Source organism: Siphateles boraxobius, unplaced genomic scaffold (genome assembly GCF_051911475.1).
Source record: "Siphateles boraxobius isolate OS27281-9 unplaced genomic scaffold, OSU_SipBor_1 77, whole genome shotgun sequence".
Lineage (NCBI taxonomy): Eukaryota > Metazoa > Chordata > Actinopteri > Cypriniformes > Leuciscidae > Siphateles > Siphateles boraxobius.
This window is the reverse complement of record NW_027509205.1, coordinates 5,673,713-5,691,251: the sequence shown is the minus strand read 5'-3', so window position 1 is coordinate 5,691,251 and position 17,539 is coordinate 5,673,713. Positions and strand designations below refer to the sequence as shown.

The window sequence follows — 17,539 nt, the reverse complement described above, 5'->3', positions numbered from 1 at the left end:
GCAATCAGACTCCAGGGAATCTTTCTGCACCGGTTTGGGTCAGATCGGGCGAAAGACCTAGGACTAGTGTGCAAAAGTAGCTTTTTCACAAAATCCCAAATACCCGAAAATCTCGCCAGCGCAACCATCGAATCCGAGGCCTGCGTCTTGTTCGGCCCGAGCCAAGGATTCCGGTGATGTAAGACACTTGGGTCTGCGACGGACGGTTCAGGAGTTACGAGGCATTTCGTACTTCTGATCGCTGCAGCGCCACCTTGGGGCCGATTGGGCCGAGCCTTGGTGATGTTGTAGACCGGGCGGGTACTACCATCCCTCAAGAGTTTCAAGTCTCTACGACGTACGCTTTGGTCTGCCCGCTCACTTTTAGGGCAGAATGTTTGTTGGTCCAAAATCCCAGGTTGCACTCCAAAGTGTCGTGTTGTGCGCTCTGCTGTGATCCATTTTCGGTGTCAACAGTCAAGCTGAGCTTGTATTGCTGTGAGCTGAGCTTGTTTGTTGGCGACCTTTAGACCCTCTCGCCACGGCCCAGGTGGGCGTGGCCTTTGACGGCTCCCCCGCCTCTGCGTCATTGTGTCATCGCTTCTCGGCCTTTTGGCTAAGATCAAGTGTAGTATCTGTTCTTATCAGTTTAATATCTGATACGTGCCCTACCCGGGCACCATATATTAAATTGATTTTTGGAACTGGGAGATGGAAGAGGGGCTTGCTCCGTCCACTCCACGCATCGACCCGGTATTGCAGTACTTCTGGGAACGGTGCACCCCCAAAACTGTGTTCAATGAAAGAGATGTTTTAGTCTTGTGTGGCAGCAGGTGTTAATGGAAGTAACGTATATTGCTGTGTATGGGTGCTTTAAAGGTGTTGTAGGTGATCATATGCTATACAGGTAATGGTGGTGTGAGAGGGAAAAAAAAACAACAACTCTGTTCTTATCTCGTTTAACATCTGATTCGTCCACTATCCGGTGACCGCGTATGAAATTGATTTTTGGCTCATGGATCCGGAGCATGAAAACAACATCATCCACAACAACAACAGCAAAAGAGCCCGACTCTGCAGGTTTTTGATGTCTCTCTCTTATCTCTTGGAGTTTTTACGAATGAGCTGATGAGTTGAATCAGGTGTGTGTTTGATTGTCCGACCGTTGGTGAGGATTGCGGAGAGGGACACGGTGCCTCTGACGGGAGGCCTGGGAATTCATACTTACCTGGCAGGGGAGACACCATGATCAGGAAGGTGGTTCACCCAGGGCGAGGCTCGGCCATTGCACTCCGGTTGTGCTGACCCCTGCGAATTCCCCAAATGTGGGAATCTCGACTGCATAATTTATGGTAGTGGGGGACTGCGTTCGCGCTCTCCCCTGGACACACTGGTTAAAAGAGCAGATTGTTCGAGTTCCTCTTCTTCTGGTAGTTAACGACCTAGGAAGTCCAGAGAATTGAACTGCAGTGGTTGATCGAGAGATGTAAAACTCTCAACCTAGGACCAGTCTGCAAAAGTAGGGCTGTTTTTTAGTTTATTTTTTTCATCATTCTTCAAATAATCTCCATTATTCAACCAGCGCTTTTATTGGCAGTAGTGGTCCTAGAAGCAAAGTTGTTCCGAATGAGGAGTTCTATCATGTGGTATGAATACCTTGTGCATGTGTGAAAAATCACCTGACATACAGTCGCCTATGGCCGTATTCATGTTGTTGTTTTTACTGTTTACAGCGCCACCAAGTGGCCAGTCGCCACATCCCTTTTCACCTGAGCACAGGCTGAGCCCGTGCACAGGTGTACCGACTTGGGTGTAATTGTCTCATTCCGTTGGAGAGTTATGGCCATTTAAGTAAAGCCCGCCTCGCCCACTCCCAACGTTTTGGCGTCCCGTCGCCAACGTGAATCGAAATTCCGACTTTTTTCCCCATCGCTGTCGGCAATCAGACTCCAGGGAATTTTTCTGCACCGGTTTGGGTCAGATCGGGCGAAAGACCTAGGACTAGTGTGCAAAAGTAGCTTTTTCACAAAATCCCAAATACCCGAAAATCTCGCCAGCGCAACCATCGAATCCGAGGCCTGCGTCTTGTTCGGCCCGAGCCAAGGATTCCGGTGATGTAAGACACTTGGGTCTGCGACGGACGGTTCAGGAGTTACGAGGCATTTCGTACTTCTGATCGCTGCAGCGCCACCTTGGGGCCGATTGGGCCGAGCCTTGGTGATGTTGTAGACCGGGCGGGTACTACCATCCCTCAAGAGTTTCAAGTCTCTACGACGTACGCTTTGGTCTGCCCGCTCACTTTTAGGGCAGAATGTTTGTTGGTCCAAAATCCCAGGTTGCACTCCAAAGTGTCGTGTTGTGCGCTCTGCTGTGATCCATTTTCGGTGTCAACAGTCAAGCTGAGCTTGTATTGCTGTGAGCTGAGCTTGTTTGTTGGCGACCTTTAGACCCTCTCGCCACGGCCCAGGTGGGCGTGGCCTTTGACGGCTCCCCCGCCTCTGCGTCATTGTGTCATCGCTTCTCGGCCTTTTGGCTAAGATCAAGTGTCTGGTCACTGGTTGAGACAGCGATCGCCTCTTGGAGGTTTCTTGGCTCAAGATCACCCTGTATTCTGAGCCATACAACTTTTAGGAGGTACATTGATCCAGTTGCTTTTACTTCTGTACTGTATTAAGGTAAGATTTTTTATCTATTTATTTATTTATTATTATTTGAATTATTATTTATTTGTATTTTATTTTATTGTTTATTTTTAGGCTGTTGGTGCCTCCAACATGTCGGCTGCCCGTGCCGGCGTGCGGAGGCACCACAGCGTGCGTTTTAGTTTTTTAGAAAAAGATGGAAAGAAGTTGGAAATGTCCAGACTAGATTTTTCTAGGAAACTGATGCAGAAATGTTTAGGGTTTACCCCCGTGGATTTGAATTGCATTCTGACCCTGCCTTTTAACAAAGGCTTTGATGTGAGTTTTAAGAATGCAGCACTGTTAAATGACTTCTGGCAACTCTTTGACACACATAAGACCCAGTTCTCCATGTTTAAAGTGGAGAAACTAACTGATAACACACAAAAAGTGGTTATTGTTAGGATGTTCAATGAGACTGTAAATGGAGAAGATGTTTGTACATGGTTGGGAAGATTTTGCACTGTGAGGGGCCAGGCTATGAAGGTTTATGATGAAGACGGTATTTGGAATTGTGCCTGGAGGGTCCCCATTAAGCAATGGGAAGACCCCCAGGGCTTCCAAGGTCTGAGGCATTTGCCACAAATGATAGTTCTGGGAGAAAACAGGGGCTACATCCACTATCAGGGGATGCCCAAACTCTGCCGGCGATGTGGGGAGTTGGGGCACCTTGTTGAAGCATGCCAGAAAGTCTTTTGTAACAAGTGTAGAGAAATTGGACACTCTTTTGACGAATGTCCCAATGGCAGAAGGTGTAATCTTTGTGGAGACTTTTCCCATCTCTACAGAGATTGCCCCAAATCGTTTGCCAACAAAGTTAAAGCACACAAAATGGCGGTTGAGGAGAGAGTGCAACAGGATAACGAGGAGGCGGAGCCAGATTCAAATCTCCCGCCAAACCCTGTGATTGGTGGAGAGAAAGCAGATGACAGAGGTAACGAAGGGGTGGAGCAAAGGAGTGAAGTAAAACAAGGTGAGGAAGATCAAATGGAAGGGACAGATGAAGACAACACAGAGGTAAGTGAAAATGCAGGGGAGGATACAGACGAGTTACAAACAAAAAGTCAATTAAGTGAGCAACTCCCCTGTGCTCAATCGATAAATAAAAAGAGAGCGGCACATTCCCCTCTCTTGAAAGAAACCGATAAAGATAAAATAGGAAGATTCTCTGACTCCTCCTCGTCAGACGACCTGAATAGATTATTCCCAAGTCATACAGCAAATGAGATTTCTTTCTTATCGATTGAGCTGAAATCATCCACACCCAGGAGCTCACCCTGTGATTCAGAAGGGAAAGAAACTCATTCCCCTGCCTCCCCTTTGGTGGGAACGCAGGAAGAGTTTGTTTTACAAGGAAATCTGTTTTTTAATGGATAGTTGTTTTTAAATTTTTTAAAATGTTGTATCTGTCTTCTTTTATACTCATTTTAATGCTCACGACCATCACTATCTCCACTTTAAACGTGAGAAGTGTGATGTCACAAATGAGAGCACAAACAGTTTTAAATTTTTTAAGTACACAACCCTCTGATGTCTTTTTACTACAGGAATGTGCCTTACCCTTTTTAAAAGACTACAAGAAGTGGGAAGACCAATGGCAGCAAGGACCCTCCTTATGGAGTGGTTCAAATCAAAATAAAGCAGACGGAGTAGCCATCCTGATAAAAAACACACAAATATTGGTGAAAGGGAGCACAATATTAAGAGACGGACGGGCCCTTTTAGCCAATTTGACTTTTTTAGGGAGGGATTTTAATGTTTTAAACTTTTACGGGAACACAGAAAAAAATGACAGATACAGCCTTTTAATAGATATGCAGTCCCACTTACTAGGAAAGACTCCTTTAATTTTCGCAGGAGATTTTAATTGTGTTTTACAGAGGAAAGATAGGAAAGGGGCAGGGGAGGATTTTAAAAAGGACAAGACTACAGTTTTACTGCAAAATATAATAAAAGATTTTAGACTGACTGACGTTTTCAAATCCATGCATCCCAACAATGTGGGCCACACCTGGTTCAGTGGTGATGGCACCAGAGCTTCCCGCATTGATTATATTTTTACCAGAGACTGGTCTTTATTGGATGCCAGATTAACCCCACTTTTCTTTTCTGATCACACTATGCTATCTTGCACCCTATCACTTCCTCCCGGTTTGACAACAGGTAGAGGTCTGTGGAAGCTAAACTGCTCCCTGTTGGAAGACCTGGAGATAGTAAAAGAATACAGGGAGCAGTACAGCAATTGGCAGACCCTACAAGACTTCTATGATTCAAGAGCACAGTGGTGGGAGATGGTGAAGGGAAAGACCAAGACTTTTTTTAGATGGGCAGGGAAAAAGAAAAAAGGAAAAGAATATAGACAAATGGTGGGACTGCAAAAGAGGCTACAACGCTACTTTCATCTTTTTAATCAGGGGTTCGACTTTAAGGATGAAATAAAAGACGTCAAAAAGGAAATGTCTGAATTGGCAGAAGTTAAAAGTAGAGGAATTATTCTGAGAAGTAAAGAAAAGGAAATAGAGCAGGGAGAGAAATGTACACGATACTTTTTAAAGAAAATACTTAATAGAGGTGGAGCAATGGTGAAATTGAGAAACAAAGAAAGAGAAATGATGACAGACACAAATGGTATTTTAACAGTAGTAGAAAGTTTTTATGAGGAACTCTATGGAAAAAAGGTAATTGATGATGGTATTTTAAATGAAACACTAACCTTTATAGAGAAAACTGTAAAAGATAGTGCAGGTCTGACAAATGATTTTAACCTCCTTGAGATGGACAAAAGCTTAAAAAATTTTAAAAAGGGGAAATCCCCTGGAGATGACGGACTCCCTCTAGAATTTTATCTGACCTTTTGGGAGATTTTAAGACAAGACTTACTGGCTGTTTTTAATGACTTTGATAACCTCGACCGACTTCCAGACAGTTTTAGAATGGGTATAATGACACTTTTACACAAAAAAGACGACAAGACAGATTTAAAAAAACTGGCGTCCTATAACCCTTTTAAACTTTGACTGTAAACTTTTTAGTAAACTTTTATCAACACGAATGTCAAGAGTTTTAGCAGAATTGATCAACCCGGATCAAGCCTGCGCCGTCCCTGGGAGAAAGATCACGGACAGCCTCGTACTGATAAGAGATGCCATCTGTTATGCGAGAGACAGAAATATTCGGCTGATAGTTTTAAACCTAGATTTTGAAAAAGCATTTGACAGAGTCTCGCACCATTACTTGTTTCAAGTATTGGGGAAAATGGGCTTTCCTGGGAGATTCTTAGCTTGGGTGGGATTGCTGTACAGGGACATAACCAGCAGAATCCTAGTTAATGGGAACCTTTCAAAAGCGATAGATATACGCAGCGGTGTCCGTCAGGGCTGTCCGTTATCTCCTCTCCTGTATGTGGCTTGCATCGAACCCCTAGCGCAGGTCTTGAGAACGGACAAGTGGATAACGGGACTGACCATACCCGGGACCGGAGGACTGACTGCAAAGACTGTTTTATATATGGATGATGTTAACCTTTTATGCACTGACGTTTTATCAATACAGAGGACCATGGACTTGACAGACTGGTTTGGGAAAGCGTCTGGAGCTAGACTGAACAGAGAAAAGACCCAGGCACAGTTCTATGGCCCATGGGAACCTAGCAAGACTGTTGGACTGGACATCACTATTAAAAAGACAGACTTAAAAATACTGGGCATAAAATTTGACAGAGACGGGGGAGGGAGTGGAAATTGGCATGATGTGATGGGAAAAGTGAAGAAAAAATTGGGGTTCTGGGGACTGAGACAGCTGACAGTTGAAGGGAAGGTTTTAATTCTAAAAGCGGTGATTTTACCACTGTTCTTATTGTTATGTTCTGTTTTTTTTCCCCCTAGATTCTTTCTTGTATCTCTGGACCGGTCCATGTTTTATTTCCTGTGGGGGTCCAAGTGGGAGAGGCTAAAAAGAGGAATTATGAAGAAAGCACCAAAAAATGGAGGAAAAGGCGTACCGGACCCTCACTTGTTTTTAGGAGCCAAATACACTGCACTACACCTAAAGTATGCCCTGACCCCATCCAGACAAGACAAAACAGCAGCCATGGCCCGGTTCTGGTGGGGTCTTTTTTAAGATCCATCAATATTTTACCAACAGACTTGACAACACCACTTGCATTTGACCAACCCCCTGCATACACTCATATAAAAAAGTTTTTAAAGAATTTTAATTTGGAAAAAGAAAGAGTGACTGTTTTAACCAACCACCGCTCTATCCTCTCCCTTGTGCAGGAACGGGAACAAGTGTGTCCAGTGCGCGGGCTCACTCTAGGTGAAGCCCAAAAGGTTTGGCGAAATGTATCCCACTCAGCTCTTCATAACCGACACCGAGACCTGGCTTGGATGGCTGCCCATGAGATCCTCCCGGTCAGGGCCGTGATGCACTCCCGAGGCATGTCAGAGAATCCCATCTGCCCGCGGCCCGGGTGTGGCGCGCCCGAGACCGTGAGGCACGCCCTCTGGGAGTGCAGTGCTGTGAGGGACCTGTGGGCAACAGCTGGCCCCCAGCAATTCCCGTACCTGCCAGTAGGGGGGGTCCCAGACTACCCTATGGGGAGAGGAGGGGTGAGCCAAGATGAAACACCAGCTAAAACACCATCAAAGCTATGGCTCACCATCCTCTGTATCAAAGACGCCATTTGGACCTCCAGAAACCTACTGGTAGGGAAGCGCATGCAGGTGTCCCTCCACGCCACCATCCAGCTGGCTAAGTCAAGGCTGCAGGATTACACCGCATGTCGCCATTCGGATGTGGGGGTCAGAGCTTCACAGGAAAAGGTCCCCATAGCCACGAGCCCTGACTGCCCGTAGATGCCCCCCAACATCTTAGGTGGAGCAGCGGCGCCTCGGTTCAAGAGGATCTCCTCCGGGCCCAGAAGGGTTGGGTCCTTGGGACTGGTTCTGAAGAGCTGAGTGGAGGTTTAAAATGGTTATAAGGACATACCCACTCCTGTACAATGGAAGAAAGAGCTTTTAAACTCTGTTTTTTTTTTTTTTTTTTTTTTTTTTTTTTTTTTTTAATTTTTTTTTTTTTTTTTTTATTGTTTTATCTGTATATTTATTCTATTTATTACCTTTTTTATTCATACCTTACTTAATTTTTTATTTTTAACAGAATGCTTTTCTTTTACTTAAAAAAAAGTATATGTACTGTATATGTATATATGTATACGTGTATGTATTTATATATATATGTGTGTGTATGTGTATGTATATATATATGTACATGGGCAAATGGAACTGTTTTATCGCTTCAAAAACAAAAGAACAAAGAACAAAAAAGCATGTGAACATTCTGTAAAAATGATATGATGTATAAATGAATGAAATGGCACAATAAAAATATGTCAAAAGAAAAAAAATCTGTTCTTATCAGTTTAATATCTGATACGTGCCCTACCCGGGCACCATATATTAAATTGATTTTTGGAACTGGGAGATGGAAGAGGGGCTTGCTCCGTCCACTCCACGCATCGACCCGGTATTGCAGTACTTCTGGGAACGGTGCACCCCCAAAAACTGTGTTCAATGAAAGAGATGTTTTAGTCTTGTGTGGCAGCAGGTGTTAATGGAAGTAACGTATATTGCTGTGTATGGGTGCTTTAAAGGTGTTGTAGGTGATCATATGCTATACAGGTAATGGTGGTGTGAGAGGGAAAAAAAAACAACAACTCTGTTCTTATCTCGTTTAACATCTGATTCGTCCACTATCCGGTGACCGCGTATGAAATTGATTTTTGGCTCATGGATCCGGAGCATGAAAACAACATCATCCACAACAACAACAGCAAAAGAGCCCGACTCTGCAGGTTTTTGATGTCTCTCTCTTATCTCTTGGAGTTTTTACGAATGAGCTGATGAGTTGAATCAGGTGTGTGTTTGATTGTCCGACCGTTGGTGAGGATTGCGGAGAGGGACACGGTGCCTCTGACGGGAGGCCTGGGAATTCATACTTACCTGGCAGGGGAGACACCATGATCAGGAAGGTGGTTCACCCAGGGCGAGGCTCGGCCATTGCACTCCGGTTGTGCTGACCCCTGCGAATTCCCCAAATGTGGGTATCTCGACTGCATAATTTATGGTAGTGGGGGACTGCGTTCGCGCTCTCCCCTGGACACACTGGTTAAAAGAGCAGATTGTTCGAGTTCCTCTTCTTCTGGTAGTTAACGACCTAGGAAGTCCAGAGAATTGAACTGCAGTGGTTGATCGAGAGATGTAAAACTCTCAACCTAGGACCAGTCTGCAAAAGTAGGGCTGTTTTTTAGTTTATTTTTTTCATCATTCTTCAAATAATCTCCATTATTCAACCAGCGCTTTTATTGGCAGTAGTGGTCCTAGAAGCAAAGTTGTTCCGAATGAGGAGTTCTATCATGTGGTATGAATACCTTGTGCATGTGTGAAAAATCACCTGACATACAGTCGCCTATGGCCGTATTCATGTTGTTGTTTTTACTGTTTACAGCGCCACCAAGTGGCCAGTCGCCACATCCCTTTTCACCTGAGCACAGGCTGAGCCCGTGCACAGGTGTACCGACTTGGGTGTAATTGTCTCATTCCGTTGGAGAGTTATGGCCATTTAAGTAAAGCCCGCCTCGCCCACTCCCAACGTTTTGGCGTCCCGTCGCCAACGTGAATCGAAATTCCGACTTTTTTCCCCATCGCTGTCGGCAATCAGACTCCAGGGAATCTTTCTGCACCGGTTTGGGTCAGATCGGGCGAAAGACCTAGGACTAGTGTGCAAAAGTAGCTTTTTCACAAAATCCCAAATACCCGAAAATCTCGCCAGCGCAACCATCGAATCCGAGGCCTGCGTCTTGTTCGGCCCGAGCCAAGGATTCCGGTGATGTAAGACACTTGGGTCTGCGACGGACGGTTCAGGAGTTACGAGGCATTTCGTACTTCTGATCGCTGCAGCGCCACCTTGGGGCCGATTGGGCCGAGCCTTGGTGATGTTGTAGACCGGGCGGGTACTACCATCCCTCAAGAGTTTCAAGTCTCTACGACGTACGCTTTGGTCTGCCCGCTCACTTTTAGGGCAGAATGTTTCTTGGTCCAAAATCCCAGGTTGCACTCCAAAGTGTCGTGTTGTGCGCTCTGCTGTGATCCATTTTCGGTGTCAACAGTCAAGCTGAGCTTGTATTGCTGTGAGCTGAGCTTGTTTGTTGGCGACCTTTAGACCCTCTCGCCACGGCCCAGGTGGGCGTGGCCTTTGACGGCTCCCCCGCCTCTGCGTCATTGTGTCATCGCTTCTCGGCCTTTTGGCTAAGATCAAGTGTAGTATCTGTTCTTATCAGTTTAATATCTGATACGTGCCCTACCCGGGCACCATATATTAAATTGATTTTTGGAACTGGGAGATGGAAGAGGGGCTTGCTCCGTCCTCTCCACGCATCGACCCGGTATTGCAGTACTTCTGGGAACGGTGCACCCCCAAAAACTGTGTTCAATGAAAGAGATGTTTTAGTCTTGTGTGGCAGCAGGTGATAATGGAAGTAACGTATATTGCTGTGTATGGGTGCTTTAAAGGTGTTGTAGGTGATCATATGCTATACAGGTAATGGTGGTGTGAGAGGGAAAAAAAAACAACAACTCTGTTCTTATCTCGTTTAACATCTGATTCGTCCACTATCCGGTGACCGCGTATGAAATTGATTTTTGGCTCATGGATCCGGAGCATGAAAACAACATCATCCACAACAACAACAGCAAAAGAGCCCGACTCTGCAGGTTTTTGATGTCTCTCTCTTATCTCTTGGAGTTTTTACGAATGAGCTGATGAGTTGAATCAGGTGTGTGTTTGATTGTCCGACCGTTGGTGAGGATTGCGGAGAGGGACACGGTGCCTCTGACGGGAGGCCTGGGAATTCATACTTACCTGGCAGGGGAGACACCATGATCAGGAAGGTGGTTCACCCAGGGCGAGGCTCGGCCATTGCACTCCGGTTGTGCTGACCCCTGCGAATTCCCCAAATGTGGGAATCTCGACTGCATAATTTATGGTAGTGGGGGACTGCGTTCGCGCTCTCCCCTGGACACACTGGTTAAAAGAGCAGATTGTTCGAGTTCCTCTTCTTCTGGTAGTTAACGACCTAGGCAGTCCAGAGAATTGAACTGCAGTGGTTGATCGAGAGATGTAAAACTCTCAACCTAGGACCAGTCTGCAAAAGTAGGGCTGTTTTTTAGTTTATTTTTTTCATCATTCTTCAAATAATCTCCATTATTCAACCAGCGCTTTTATTGGCAGTAGTGGTCCTAGAAGCAAAGTTGTTCCGAATGAGGAGTTCTATCATGTGGTATGAATACCTTGTGCATGTGTGAAAAATCACCTGACATACAGTCGCCTATGGCCGTATTCATGTTGTTGTTTTTACTGTTTACAGCGCCACCAAGTGGCCAGTCGCCACATCCCTTTTCACCTGAGCACAGGCTGAGCCCGTGCACAGGTGTACCGACTTGGGTGTAATTGTCTCATTCCGTTGGAGAGTTATGGCCATTTAAGTAAAGCCCGCCTCGCCCACTCCCAACGTTTTGGCGTCCCGTCGCCAACGTGAATCGAAATTCCGACTTTTTTCCCCATCGCTGTCGGCAATCAGACTCCAGGGAATCTTTCTGCACCGGTTTGGGTCAGATCGGGCGAAAGACCTAGGACTAGTGTGCAAAAGTAGCTTTTTCACAAAATCCCAAATACCCGAAAATCTCGCCAGCGCAACCATCGAATCCGAGGCCTGCGTCTTGTTCGGCCCGAGCCAAGGATTCCGGTGATGTAAGACACTTGGGTCTGCGACGGACGGTTCAGGAGTTACGAGGCATTTCGTACTTCTGATCGCTGCAGCGCCACCTTGGGGCCGATTGGGCCGAGCCTTGGTGATGTTGTAGACCGGGCGGGTACTACCATCCCTCAAGAGTTTCAAGTCTCTACGACGTACGCTTTGGTCTGCCCGCTCACTTTTAGGGCAGAATGTTTGTTGGTCCAAAATCCCAGGTTGCACTCCAAAGTGTCGTGTTGTGCGCTCTGCTGTGATCCATTTTCGGTGTCAACAGTCAAGCTGAGCTTGTATTGCTGTGAGCTGAGCTTGTTTGTTGGCGACCTTTAGACCCTCTCGCCACGGCCCAGGTGGGCGTGGCCTTTGACGGCTCCCCCGCCTCTGCGTCATTGTGTCATCGCTTCTCGGCCTTTTGGCTAAGATCAAGTGTAGTATCTGTTCTTATCAGTTTAATATCTGATACGTGCCCTACCCGGGCACCATATATTAAATTGATTTTTGGAACTGGGAGATGGAAGAGGGGCTTGCTCCGTCCACTCCACGCATCGACCCGGTATTGCAGTACTTCTGGGAACGGTGCACCCCCAAAAACTGTGTTCAATGAAAGAGATGTTTTAGTCTTGTGTGGCAGCAGGTGATAATGGAAGTAACGTATATTGCTGTGTATGGGTGCTTTAAAGGTGTTGTAGGTGATCATATGCTATACAGGTAATGGTGGTGTGAGAGGGAAAAAAAAACAACAACTCTGTTCTTATCTCGTTTAACATCTGATTCGTCCACTATCCGGTGACCGCGTATGAAATTGATTTTTGGCTCATGGATCCGGAGCATGAAAACAACATCATCCACAACAACAACAGCAAAAGAGCCCGACTCTGCAGGTTTTTGATGTCTCTCTCTTATCTCTTGGAGTTTTTACGAATGAGCTGATGAGTTGAATCAGGTGTGTGTTTGATTGTCCGACCGTTGGTGAGGATTGCGGAGAGGGACACGGTGCCTCTGACGGGAGGCCTGGGAATTCATACTTACCTGGCAGGGGAGACACCATGATCAGGAAGGTGGTTCACCCAGGGCGAGGCTCGGCCATTGCACTCCGGTTGTGCTGACCCCTGCGAATTCCCCAAATGTGGGAATCTCGACTGCATAATTTATGGTAGTGGGGGACTGCGTTCGCGCTCTCCCCTGGACACACTGGTTAAAAGAGCAGATTGTTCGAGTTCCTCTTCTTCTGGTAGTTAACGACCTAGGCAGTCCAGAGAATTGAACTGCAGTGGTTGATCGAGAGATGTAAAACTCTCAACCTAGGACCAGTCTGCAAAAGTAGGGCTGTTTTTTAGTTTATTTTTTTCATCATTCTTCAAATAATCTCCATTATTCAACCAGCGCTTTTATTGGCAGTAGTGGTCCTAGAAGCAAAGTTGTTCCGAATGAGGAGTTCTATCATGTGGTATGAATACCTTGTGCATGTGTGAAAAATCACCTGACATACAGTCGCCTATGGCCGTATTCATGTTGTTGTTTTTACTGTTTACAGCGCCACCAAGTGGCCAGTCGCCACATCCCTTTTCACCTGAGCACAGGCTGAGCCCGTGCACAGGTGTACCGACTTGGGTGTAATTGTCTCATTCCGTTGGAGAGTTATGGCCATTTAAGTAAAGCCCGCCTCGCCCACTCCCAACGTTTTGGCGTCCCGTCGCCAACGTGAATCGAAATTCCGACTTTTTTCCCCATCGCTGTCGGCAATCAGACTCCAGGGAATCTTTCTGCACCGGTTTGGGTCAGATCGGGCGAAAGACCTAGGACTAGTGTGCAAAAGTAGCTTTTTCAAAAAATCCCAAATACCCGAAAATCTCGCCAGCGCAACCATCGAATCCGAGGCCTGCGTCTTGTTCGGCCCGAGCCAAGGATTCCGGTGATGTAAGACACTTGGGTCTGCGACGGACGGTTCAGGAGTTACGAGGCATTTCGTACTTCTGATCGCTGCAGCGCCACCTTGGGGCCGATTGGGCCGAGCCTTGGTGATGTTGTAGACCGGGCGGGTACTACCATCCCTCAAGAGTTTCAAGTCTCTACGACGTACGCTTTGGTCTGCCCGCTCACTTTTAGGGCAGAATGTTTGTTGGTCCAAAATCCCAGGTTGCACTCCAAAGTGTCGTGTTGTGCGCTCTGCTGTGATCCATTTTCGGTGTCAACAGTCAAGCTGAGCTTGTATTGCTGTGAGCTGAGCTTGTTTGTTGGCGACCTTTAGACCCTCTCGCCACGGCCCAGGTGGGCGTGGCCTTTGACGGCTCCCCCGCCTCTGCGTCATTGTGTCATCGCTTCTCGGCCTTTTGGCTAAGATCAAGTGTAGTATCTGTTCTTATCAGTTTAATATCTGATACGTGCCCTACCCGGGCACCATATATTAAATTGATTTTTGGAACTGGGAGATGGAAGAGGGGCTTGCTCCGTCCACTCCACGCATCGACCCGGTATTGCAGTACTTCTGGGAACGGTGCACCCCCAAAAACTGTGTTCAATGAAAGAGATGTTTTAGTCTTGTGTGGCAGCAGGTGATAATGGAAGTAACGTATATTGCTGTGTATGGGTGCTTTAAAGGTGTTGTAGGTGATCATATGCTATACAGGTAATGGTGGTGTGAGAGGGAAAAAAAAACAACAACTCTGTTCTTATCTCGTTTAACATCTGATTCGTCCACTATCCGGTGACCGCGTATGAAATTGATTTTTGGCTCATGGATCCGGAGCATGAAAACAACATCATCCACAACAACAACAGCAAAAGAGCCCGACTCTGCAGGTTTTTGATGTCTCTCTCTTATCTCTTGGAGTTTTTACGAATGAGCTGATGAGTTGAATCAGGTGTGTGTTTGATTGTCCGACCGTTGGTGAGGATTGCGGAGAGGGACACGGTGCCTCTGACGGGAGGCCTGGGAATTCATACTTACCTGGCAGGGGAGACACCATGATCAGGAAGGTGGTTCACCCAGGGCGAGGCTCGGCCATTGCACTCCGGTTGTGCTGACCCCTGCGAATTCCCCAAATGTGGGAATCTCGACTGCATAATTTATGGTAGTGGGGGACTGCGTTCGCGCTCTCCCCTGGACACACTGGTTAAAAGAGCAGATTGTTCGAGTTCCTCTTCTTCTGGTAGTTAACGACCTAGGCAGTCCAGAGAATTGAACTGCAGTGGTTGATCGAGAGATGTAAAACTCTCAACCTAGGACCAGTCTGCAAAAGTAGGGCTGTTTTTTAGTTTATTTTTTTCATCATTCTTCAAATAATCTCCATTATTCAACCAGCGCTTTTATTGGCAGTAGTGGTCCTAGAAGCAAAGTTGTTCCGAATGAGGAGTTCTATCATGTGGTATGAATACCTTGTGCATGTGTGAAAAATCACCTGACATACAGTCGCCTATGGCCGTATTCATGTTGTTGTTTTTACTGTTTACAGCGCCACCAAGTGGCCAGTCGCCACATCCCTTTTCACCTGAGCACAGGCTGAGCCCGTGCACAGGTGTACCGACTTGGGTGTAATTGTCTCATTCCGTTGGAGAGTTATGGCCATTTAAGTAAAGCCCGCCTCGCCCACTCCCAACGTTTTGGCGTCCCGTCGCCAACGTGAATCGAAATTCCGACTTTTTTCCCCATCGCTGTCGGCAATCAGACTCCAGGGAATCTTTCTGCACCGGTTTGGGTCAGATCGGGCGAAAGACCTAGGACTAGTGTGCAAAAGTAGCTTTTTCACAAAATCCCAAATACCCGAAAATCTCGCCAGCGCAACCATCGAATCCGAGGCCTGCGTCTTGTTCGGCCCGAGCCAAGGATTCCGGTGATGTAAGACACTTGGGTCTGCGACGGACGGTTCAGGAGTTACGAGGCATTTCGTACTTCTGATCGCTGCAGCGCCACCTTGGGGCCGATTGGGCCGAGCCTTGGTGATGTTGTAGACCGGGCGGGTACTACCATCCCTCAAGAGTTTCAAGTCTCTACGACGTACGCTTTGGTCTGCCCGCTCACTTTTAGGGCAGAATGTTTGTTGGTCCAAAATCCCAGGTTGCACTCCAAAGTGTCGTGTTGTGCGCTCTGCTGTGATCCATTTTCGGTGTCAATAGTCAAGCTGAGCTTGTATTGCTGTGAGCTGAGCTTGTTTGTTGGCGACCTTTAGACCCTCTCGCCACGGCCCAGGTGGGCGTGGCCTTTGACGGCTCCCCCGCCTCTGCGTCATTGTGTCATCGCTTCTCGGCCTTTTGGCTAAGATCAAGTGTAGTATCTGTTCTTATCAGTTTAATATCTGATACGTGCCCTACCCGGGCACCATATATTAAATTGATTTTTGGAACTGGGAGATGGAAGAGGGGCTTGCTCCGTCCACTCCACGCATCGACCCGGTATTGCAGTACTTCTGGGAACGGTGCACCCCCAAAAACTGTGTTCAATGAAAGAGATGTTTTAGTCTTGTGTGGCAGCAGGTGATAATGGAAGAAACGTATATTGCTGTGTATGGGTGCTTTAAAGGTGTTGTAGGTGATCATATGCTATACAGGTAATGGTGGTGTGAGAGGGAAAAAAAAACAACTCTGTTCTTATCTCGTTTAACATCTGATTCGTCCACTATCCGGTGACCGCGTATGAAATTGATTTTTGGCTCATGGATCCGGAGCATGAAAACAACATCATCCACAACAACAACAGCAAAAGAGCCCGACTCTGCAGGTTTTTGATGTCTCTCTCTTATCTCTTGGAGTTTTTACGAATGAGCTGATGAGTTGAATCAGGTGTGTGTTTGATTGTCCGACCGTTGGTGAGGATTGCGGAGAGGGACACGGTGCCTCTGACGGGAGGCCTGGGAATTCATACTTACCTGGCAGGGGAGACACCATGATCAGGAAGGTGGTTCACCCAGGGCGAGGCTCGGCCATTGCACTCCGGTTGTGCTGACCCCTGCGAATTCCCCAAATGTGGGAATCTCGACTGCATAATTTATGGTAGTGGGGGACTGCGTTCGCGCTCTCCCCTGGACACACTGGTTAAAAGAGCAGATTGTTCGAGTTCCTCTTCTTCTGGTAGTTAACGACCTAGGCAGTCCAGAGAATTGAACTGCAGTGGTTGATCGAGAGATGTAAAACTCTCAACCTAGGACCAGTCTGCAAAAGTAGGGCTGTTTTTTAGTTTATTTTTTTCATCATTCTTCAAATAATCTCCATTATTCAACCAGCGCTTTTATTGGCAGTAGTGGTCCTAGAAGCAAAGTTGTTCCGAATGAGGAGTTCTATCATGTGGTATGAATACCTTGTGCATGTGTGAAAAATCACCTGACATACAGTCGCCTATGGCCGTATTCATGTTGTTGTTTTTACTGTTTACAGCGCCACCAAGTGGCCAGTCGCCACATCCCTTTTCACCTGAGCACAGGCTGAGCCCGTGCACAGGTGTACCGACTTGGGTGTAATTGTCTCATTCCGTTGGAGAGTTATGGCCATTTAAGTAAAGCCCGCCTCGCCCACTCCCAACGTTTTGGCGTCCCGTCGCCAACGTGAATCGAAATTCCGACTTTTTTCCCCATCGCTGTCGGCAATCAGACTCCAGGGAATCTTTCTGCACCGGTTTGGGTCAGATCGGGCGAAAGACCTAGGACTAGTGTGCAAAAGTAGCTTTTTCACAAAATCCCAAATACCCGAAAATCTCGCCAGCGCAACCATCGAATCCGAGGCCTGCGTCTTGTTCGGCCCGAGCCAAGGATTCCGGTGATGTAAGACACTTGGGTCTGCGACGGACGGTTCAGGAGTTACGAGGCATTTCGTACTTCTGATCGCTGCAGCGCCACCTTGGGGCCGATTGGGCCGAGCCTTGGTGATGTTGTAGACCGGGCGGGTACTACCATCCCTCAAGAGTTTCAAGTCTCTACGACGTACGCTTTGGTCTGCCCGCTCACTTTTAGGGCAGAATGTTTGTTGGTCCAAAATCCCAGGTTGCACTCCAAAGTGTCGTGTTGTGCGCTCTGCTGTGATCCATTTTCGGTGTCAATAGTCAAGCTGAGCTTGTATTGCTGTGAGCTGAGCTTGTTTGTTG

The 17,539-nt window shown here is 47.0% G+C and overlaps 11 non-coding genes and 1 pseudogene across 11 annotated transcripts; all 12 read left to right on the top strand.

Annotated features, from left to right (window-relative positions):
• The first annotated feature begins 575 nt into the window (after positions 1–575).
• Positions 576–766, top strand: LOC143727098 (U2 spliceosomal RNA). The gene has a single exon (XR_013199307.1). It is a non-coding gene; the product is annotated as a U2 spliceosomal RNA (small nuclear RNA).
• A 433-nt stretch (positions 767–1,199) lies between these two features.
• On the top strand, positions 1,200–1,363 carry LOC143726680 (U1 spliceosomal RNA). Its single transcript, XR_013198915.1, has one exon. It is a non-coding gene; the product is annotated as a U1 spliceosomal RNA (small nuclear RNA).
• Positions 1,364–8,047: 6,684 nt separating this feature from the next.
• LOC143727469 (U2 spliceosomal RNA) lies at positions 8,048–8,220 on the top strand (annotated as a pseudogene).
• A 434-nt stretch (positions 8,221–8,654) lies between these two features.
• LOC143726909 (U1 spliceosomal RNA) lies at positions 8,655–8,818 on the top strand. Its single transcript, XR_013199132.1, has one exon. It is a non-coding gene; the product is annotated as a U1 spliceosomal RNA (small nuclear RNA).
• Positions 8,819–9,947: 1,129 nt separating this feature from the next.
• On the top strand, positions 9,948–10,138 carry LOC143727016 (U2 spliceosomal RNA). Its single transcript, XR_013199229.1, has one exon. It is a non-coding gene; the product is annotated as a U2 spliceosomal RNA (small nuclear RNA).
• Positions 10,139–10,572: 434 nt separating this feature from the next.
• Positions 10,573–10,736, top strand: LOC143726679 (U1 spliceosomal RNA). The gene has a single exon (XR_013198914.1). It is a non-coding gene; the product is annotated as a U1 spliceosomal RNA (small nuclear RNA).
• A 1,129-nt stretch (positions 10,737–11,865) lies between these two features.
• Positions 11,866–12,056, top strand: LOC143727097 (U2 spliceosomal RNA). Its single transcript, XR_013199306.1, has one exon. It is a non-coding gene; the product is annotated as a U2 spliceosomal RNA (small nuclear RNA).
• A 434-nt stretch (positions 12,057–12,490) lies between these two features.
• On the top strand, positions 12,491–12,654 carry LOC143726677 (U1 spliceosomal RNA). Its single transcript, XR_013198913.1, has one exon. It is a non-coding gene; the product is annotated as a U1 spliceosomal RNA (small nuclear RNA).
• A 1,129-nt stretch (positions 12,655–13,783) lies between these two features.
• Positions 13,784–13,974, top strand: LOC143727095 (U2 spliceosomal RNA). Its single transcript, XR_013199304.1, has one exon. It is a non-coding gene; the product is annotated as a U2 spliceosomal RNA (small nuclear RNA).
• A 434-nt stretch (positions 13,975–14,408) lies between these two features.
• Positions 14,409–14,572, top strand: LOC143726676 (U1 spliceosomal RNA). The gene has a single exon (XR_013198912.1). It is a non-coding gene; the product is annotated as a U1 spliceosomal RNA (small nuclear RNA).
• A 1,129-nt stretch (positions 14,573–15,701) lies between these two features.
• LOC143727094 (U2 spliceosomal RNA) lies at positions 15,702–15,892 on the top strand. The gene has a single exon (XR_013199303.1). It is a non-coding gene; the product is annotated as a U2 spliceosomal RNA (small nuclear RNA).
• Positions 15,893–16,323: 431 nt separating this feature from the next.
• Positions 16,324–16,487, top strand: LOC143726675 (U1 spliceosomal RNA). The gene has a single exon (XR_013198911.1). It is a non-coding gene; the product is annotated as a U1 spliceosomal RNA (small nuclear RNA).
• Positions 16,488–17,539: the final 1,052 nt, after the last annotated feature.